The sequence below is a fragment of the Mus pahari genome, chromosome 4 (assembly GCF_900095145.1).
Source record: "Mus pahari chromosome 4, PAHARI_EIJ_v1.1, whole genome shotgun sequence".
In the NCBI taxonomy this organism is placed as follows: Eukaryota; Metazoa; Chordata; class Mammalia; order Rodentia; family Muridae; genus Mus; species Mus pahari.
This window is the reverse complement of record NC_034593.1, coordinates 58,233,491-58,241,258: the sequence shown is the minus strand read 5'-3', so window position 1 is coordinate 58,241,258 and position 7,768 is coordinate 58,233,491. Positions and strand designations below refer to the sequence as shown.

The 7,768-nt window shown below is 48.2% G+C and overlaps 1 pseudogene; it reads left to right on the top strand.

The window, feature by feature from the left end:
- Positions 1-6,499: 6,499 nt before the first annotated feature.
- On the top strand, positions 6,500-6,960 carry LOC110320711 (annotated as a pseudogene).
- The last annotated feature ends 808 nt before the right edge of the window (positions 6,961-7,768 follow it).

Genomic DNA, 7,768 nt, shown 5'->3' with positions numbered 1-7,768 from the left:
GAGAGAGAGAGAGAGAGAGAGAGAGAGAGAGGAGAAAGAGAGAGAGAAATCATACACAGAGATACAGACACAAAGGCAGACACACACAGTGACAGACACATAAACACAAACACATACACAGACAGACACAGAAAAACACAGACAGACACAGAGAGACAAAAATGCAGAGAGACACCCCTACACACACACACACCCACACACACACTCAGTGACAGACACATACACAGAAGACACACAGACAGACAACACACACACACAGAGAAGAGAAAGAGACAGACAGGCAGACACAGAAAAACAGAAAGAATGACAGACAGTTGCACACAGAGGTAGAACTACTCTGACAGCCTTGTCCTGTCTTAGATGGGCTGCCAGGCTTTCAAGCTACCTTCATATAGAAAAACCATTGATTTAAGTCCTCTGACCACACGTGCAAAGTAGACCTTTGTGGAGACAGGCAAGGGCTAGCTGACTCAAAAGCGGAAAGGGCTGGTGTTGGACATGAATCCTTGCTTTGTACCAGAGGTTCTGAACATTAGATCAAAGTTAATCCCACTCTTAGACCTAGAAGGGAGTTCTTAAGTGCCAGAATTATGTTGATGTCAAGAACAGGGCACTGCTGAGACAAGATGAGATGGTGTCAAGGTGTGACTTTCTTCAGTTGTCATGAATTAGGGATCACCAGACATCAGCCATCTCTGTTATTCCAACCTCAGCTGGGCCCAAGCCATGTCTTGGCAATGCTTCGCTGGCAGGGTTGGCACCGCATTGCTCTGGCTCCCAAGGTCAGGCCCTGGGTCTATCTCCACGAAAGGTTGGTGATGACATTACTAAGATAGTTGATAACTGGAATGACCTGAGAATTACAGTGCAGCTGATCATTCAGGACAGACAGACCCAGAGTGAGGATCATTCAGGACAGACAGACCCTGACTCAGTGGTATCTTTTGCCTCCTTTCTCATCTCAATGACCCCAAAGAACCACCAGGAGACAGAAACAAACAGAAAATGACTAAACCCAGTGGAAATGCCGCTTTTGAAGAGATTATCAGCATTATTGGACATGTGCTGCACTGATTGGTCCTTAGCTAGAGAAATTGCTTGAACTATTTAAGAAATCCTCAGCCCAGCACAGTCCTTATACTATAATGTCAGTGGTTGCCACCCTCATAACATCATAGATGACATTAACAGCAGAACAACCAGCTAGTTCACAAAATACAAATGAAATTATTTCAGTAGAAGATCATCTAACAGCCAGAAGAGGAGGAGGAGGAGAAAAAGGAGAGACCACTTCTACTAGATTTCAGTGTTAAGTGCATTTACTCCTGTAACTGGGCATGACCACTGCCAACATGGAAACTGGGCGACTGCAAACATTATGTGAGATCAGAGATCTGAAAGTGTGTAGACTAGTACTACATAGCGATATACTGTAAAAGTGTGTAGACTAGTACTACATAGTTACATTATTTACTCACTGGCTAGTCTGGCTTAGCTAAGATGCTGTGTACAGACAGAAACCCTCCCCCTTCAGAGCAAGGACACCCCCTTCCCCCACTGTCTCTTTAAGCAGTGTGAAGAACCATCACCTCCCAGGACTGGTTGTACTCATGGCCAGGGCCTTAAAAGCCAGGTGTTTGTTTTTCTTTCGAGACAGGGTTGCTCTGCATAACATGACCTGGCTGTCCTGGACTCATCCTCTCAACTTCTCATTTGCCATCCCTATCCTACAATTTACGTAGCTCCCCCCCCCCTTAAGATATAGCACAAGTAGGCTTTTTTTTTTTTTTTTTTGGCCTCATTTTTAAATACTTTATGTGTATGGGTGTTTTGCCAGTATGTATGTCTGTGCACAACATGCACTGCAGTTCCTGAGGAGGCCAGGAAAGAGTTCCAGATATTCTGGAACTAAAGATAGTGAAGGCTGTGTGTCACCATGTGGGGGCAGGGAATCAAACCTGGTCCTCTGGAAGAGTTCTGTCTTCATGAAGAGACTCTAGTGCTCTTAATTGCTGTGCCACCCACCTCTCTAGCCCAGCAGAAGTGGAATTTAAACCACCTAGTCCCTAAGCCTGGGGTTTCTGCATTCTTATCTTGGTAAGTTAGCCCACAGCTGCTCACACGTTTGTGGCAGACAGACAGATTCAGCCACAGGGATGTCAGGGTCATGACTTGGCCTTTGACTATGGAGAGGAATGGAAGGAGAAATTGAGACAATGAGCAAATCTGGCTCCAGTCACACCTCTGCACAGCTAAGTTACCTGATGGCTTGATTTGCAAATCTAATCTGTGACATATCCTCACCTAAGATGCTGTCAGGGTCACCCTCCACCTCAAAGCACGAGTGTCCAGAATTGTCCTTAGTCAGGCATACTGTCATTACCAAGGAGGGCCTTTTTCTGGAGCTCGTATGAATCAGCCCTTTCCTCATGAACCTTGTGATCTTGTGTAAGACCCGTAACCTTTCTGAGCTGGATGTCCTAAGTAATACCTAGGGCAGGGCAGACCGTCCTACCTTGCAAGGTTTTCCTGAGGATTGTGAAGCGGTGCAATGAAAAGGCCAGTGCCCGGCACACAGATGTTTGTGAAACGTGTTTTCACAGCCTGAGAAGACTGAGCAAGGACCCAACCATGACCTCACTAAATGCCTCTCTGAGAGGCAAGAGCTGGAAGAAGGCTTTCTGTGTGTTTACAGGAACTGTCATGACTCACATGCAAGGGTGTACAGTCCATGCAGCCCATGGTCCACATGTGCTCCGGGATGATGATGAACTGACTTCATCTGGCAATTATTTTTCTCTTGCTGACTTGATCGTACAGTGAACTTTGTGGATAATGTTGTGCTGTAATGTAAAGTTCAGTGGGCTGGTCTGCTGCTGCTTTGTAAAGCTAAATATTGGCAGCCCCCAGAGATGAGAGAGTCTGCTCATAGACCCAACTGATGTTATATGACCCCCCCCCCCCCGTTATTCCTTTAGTGAATAAAGATGCCTACAGCCTATGGCTAGAAAGAACTGAGAGGCAGGGCTTAGTTCCAGGCTTGGGGATGGAGGAGAACCATGAGGGAGAGAGGGAGGTGGAGAGAAGATGCCATGGGGTGAGGATCTTAAAATCATGGCCATGAGGGATCGACAATTGGAGTTAAGAGAAACCCAGCTGGAACAAAGTAATAACTAGGGGTTATCGATAGGAAAGTATATTCTAATAGCATCTCGGGTAGATATCTGCCCAGCTTTAGTGCTGATAAAGGTTTATTATAAATTAAAGTTCATTTGTGTCTTTTATCTGGGAATTGAATAATCAAAGGCAAGGCAGAAGGCCGATTGAGATTAATTTTTTTCGATAACATCAGAGGGTTGAGCAGGAGTCCTCAGGAACCCAGTAGTCCTGGAACGGGTGATTCAGTGGCTTGTTCCTGGTTTTGTTGAGTCCCTGGGGCCTCTGTGCCTGTCTATCCTGTCAGCCTGTGCGCTGCTTGCCGGGATTATGAAAGCCGCACACTACTTGGCACCAAGTTGATCCTCCCTAGATCTATTGTGGGTATCTGAAGCCATTTTGCTCAGGCAAAATGCTGGGCCCGTTGCAGTCATAAGGCCGGGAGCAGAGTTTTAAAAGGAAACTACCCAAAGCTGGGACTCCATTGAATGACAAGGGGTATAATGAGGTGACTGTTCCAGGCAGGGTGGTGCACTCTTGTGGTCGTAGCCCTCTCGAGGCTGAGGCAAGTTCAAAGCCCACGTGAACTATATAATGAGTCCTTACTTCCCTCCGTACTTAAAACCAACAACACCACCCTACCACCACCAACAAAAAAACTGAATGGGGGAGAGAATGAGGAGGAAGACGAAGGAACTGGAAAAAGAGGGAGCAGAGGGAAGAGGAGGTGAGAGGAGAGGCGCTTGATTCGCTGTACATTTGCAGAGGAGGGAAAGCACGTGAGCAGGTCAGTTACACTCACCGACACTAGAGGGCGACTGTTGACCAGATTATTGCACAGGAATGAAGGAAAAGGCTGTGGGTTTTGTTGTTTATGTTTGTTTTGTGGGTTTTTTTGGTTTTGGTGGTGGTTGTTGTTGTTGGTGGTGGTGGTTTGTGGTACGTTTTCCTCTCCACCCTGCAGCCCCCTCTCATCCCAGCACAGCACAGGGAGCGAGCGAGGAAGCATAGGGTTGGAGTACCTGGTTGGCGGGAAGCTGCTGCTCTCCTTCCCCTCCCCAGCATGCACGCGACCGCCCGGGTTCACACGAGGCAGTCCTACCTCGAGGCTGTGAGCAACCAGCGAGATCACATTCGAGGAAGCTCTCGCAGAGCGCCCAGCACCCATGGGTCACGTAGTTCTGATCTACTGGAGCGCCTCTCCAGACAACTGGTGTCTCAATATCAACGGGGAAAAAAAAGGATACACGCCCAGTGTTTGGTATTCTTGGGGGACTTGGAAAGATTTGAAAGGAAGAGCGGCCACTTACTTTCATTTCTCCCCCCCCCCCCCGTTTCTTAATCTTGTCTTGGGGGAAGTATGGACCCTACTGGGGAAGGCCCCTGCCCGGAGTCAGTCGGCTTCCCTCAGGCTTAGCCTAGAGGGCAGCAGCTGGGAGCTGGCCAGGAAGGGAAGGGCGAGCTCTCTCCTAGTCTTCAGCCCTAGTTTAAGGTCACCTGGTGATCATCAGAGCTTTCTGACTGCATGTTGTTGGCCTCGTTTCTGTTTTTATTTGTTATTATTCTTTTTCACAATGAATTTAAACTTTTGTATGACTTTCACTGAAATGAATTGGGTGCAGTTTGTCCACTAGGGGACAGCACGCGGTCACCAGATGCTTGTGGGTAGTAGGGTGTGCGTGTGGGGGGGGGGGGGGGGATGGGGGGAGGTGGCTGGTAAACTATGGGGAAAGACAGGAGACTCCACCTCTGACTCACAAAGGGCTTTGGCTTCACACAACGTTTCCTCACACTGTTGGATTTGCTTCTCACATCAGGCCCAGGAAAGTGGAGGGTGGGGTAGGAGTTCTTACCCCATCCCTGGGGCCAGGGAAGGGAGGATTACCCTGGGAGGGTCAGTGTCATATGAGGTCATAGAGTGGCAGAGGCGGAGCCCACCGGGATCCCGGCTCCTCCTGGGAATCTCATCTCTCAGAGCCTTGGATAAGCCGGGTACTGTAAAGTAGACGAGGGCAGAAACCAAGAGGACAGCGGTAGTTTTTATAATGGCCGCCTAGCTCAGTCCTTCCATGCCCACCGTTAAGCTGTAGCTTCAAGGGCCCCACAGCTTAGCTCTGTCCTTTACACTTCACTAGAGGAGATTGTATTGTAGACTCATGCCCCTCACCCTGCCTCCCTGGGGCCAAGCTTTCTCTGACCCTGCGCAGGTGGGAGAGTCACTCAGTCCCCTCCCTCAGGAGCTGAGCACAAAGGGCAATTCTCTTTGCTAAGAGGACAGGGAGGAATCCGTGTTACACAGACTGAATGATCAGGAAAGGCCAGAAAACAAAACACAGGCACAAAATGATCTGATCTTGGGGAAGCAGTTTTCAGCCCCACCCCATCCCACAGCCCCCCGGGGAGGAAGATTCAGGGTGCTTCTCCAATGAGTGTAGCCAGCACCTCAGGAACAATAGGTCAGCAGTGTGTGTGTGTGTGTGTGTGTGTGTGTGTGCCTGTATGTGTGTGTGTATGCGTGTGTGTATATGTGTGTGCGTGTATGTGTGTGTATGCGTGTGTGTGTATATGCGTGTGTGTGTATGCGTGTGTATGTATGCATGTGTGTATGCGTGTATGTGTGTATGCATGTGTGTGTATGTGTGTGTGTGTATGCGTGTGTGTGTGCGTGTGTGTGTATGTATGTGTGTGTGCGTGTGTGTGTGCGTGTGTGTGTGTGTGTATGTGTGTGTGTGTGTGTGTGTGCCTCTTTCCCCCACTTTCCCTCTCCTGAGTGTCATTCTCCCCCTACCCCTTTCTCAGGGACACCCAGGAGATAGAAGGACAAAGTCCTTGCAGGAGTCTGGACAATATGAGAAGCTATCTTACTGCACAGATAACCTGTGTTCAATTTCTTTCTGAGAAAGTGAAGGGGATGTTAAATCTACAAAACAAAAACTAAGAGCAATATTGTTTGTTTCCTTAGGGGGAACATAAAATGTCAACTAATTCTGAAGTAGACACAGCAAGATGCAACAACCTGGTCTAGTTTGTTTTAATTTTTTAATTTAAAAAATGTGTACATGTGTTTTGTGTACATGTATGGCTGTGTACCACATGTATGTAGTGTCCTGGAGGCCAAAAGATGTTGGGACCCCTGAAACTGGAGTTACAGATGGCTGTGAGCCACCATGTGGGTGCTGGGTCTTCTGCAAGAGCAACAAGCGCTCTTAACCAATGAAATATCTCTCCAGACCCATCTCATGTTTTTATTTTTTAAGAAGGAGCCAGTCCAGTCACTGAGCCACCGCCAAGGACTCAGCTGCCTCCCCCTCGAGCCCCCTCGCTTCTCCCGCAGCCACCTCGGCTGTTTCCACCGAGGAAAAGGAATCGTATTGTATGTCCGCTATCCAGAACCTCCACTCTTTCGACCCCTTTGCTGATGCAAGTAAGGGTGATGACCTGCTTCCTGCTGGCACTGAGGATTATATCCATATAAGAATTCAACAGAGAAACGGCAGGAAGACCCTTACAACTGTCCAAGGGATCGCTGATGATTACGATAAAAAGAAACTAGTGAAGGCGTTTAAGAAGAAATTTGACTGCAATGGTATTGTTATTGAGCATCCAGAATATGGAGAAGTAATTCAGCTACAGGGTGACCAGCACAAGAACATAGGCCAGTTCCTGGTAGAGATTGGACTGGCTAAGGACGATCAGCTGAAGGTTCATGGGTTTTAAGTGCTTATGGCTCTCTGAAGCTTAAGTGAGGATTTCCTTGCAATGAGTAGAATTTCCCTTCTGTCCCTTGTCACAAGTTTAAAAACCTCACAGATTGTATAATGTAATCATTTGGGGTCTGCTTTTAACTTGGACTAGTGTAACTCCTTCATGTAATAAACTGAAAAGAGCCAAAAAAAAAAAAAAAAAAAAAAAAAAAAAAAAAAAAAAAAAAAAAAAAAAAGGGAAGGAGCCAGAAAAGTTCTGGGAGGAAGGAGCTGGTGGCAAAAATAGAGCCAGGCCTGAGGCAGGTGGAGGGCCTTCAGCTAGAGGCCTAGAAAATTGAGGTAGATGGCATCCTAAACACTGTCAATCATCCTCAAGAGTCAGAGGTGACAGTCACCAATGGGCACTACCTCTGCTCAGGGTCAAGCAGGATGACCTAGGGCTGGTCTGACCAGGCAGGGGCCGCTGGGGAGGAACTGTCCCAGGGATACAGGGCTGGAGACACAGTTCAGTTCCCCACCTCCACAGTGCCACTGCTGCCCGCAGGGGACTGTTGAGTGTAGTTCAAGACTGGGAGAAGAGGAGCTAAGGAACTGGATCATGAAAAAGAAAGGAACCCTTGGCAGACAGCCTGGGCATTCCTGAGGCTGTGGGCTCAGCACCTTACTGTGAGGGCAGTCAGGCAGGCACTAGCCCAGCCTTCTGCAGCTGAGTCAGCTTCTAAGTGAGGCCTCAGAGGGCACCAGCATCCAGAATTCAAGGGGGACTTGGAGATGATCTTGGACTCCTCGCACTGGCACTGGGAGGAGTTTGTCAAACCCCAGGGAGAGCCGCCATGCTGAACAACGCTGGAGGGCAGAAACAGGAAGCGCTGTGTTCCTGCTTAATAACCTAGAGCTCTCACTGGTAA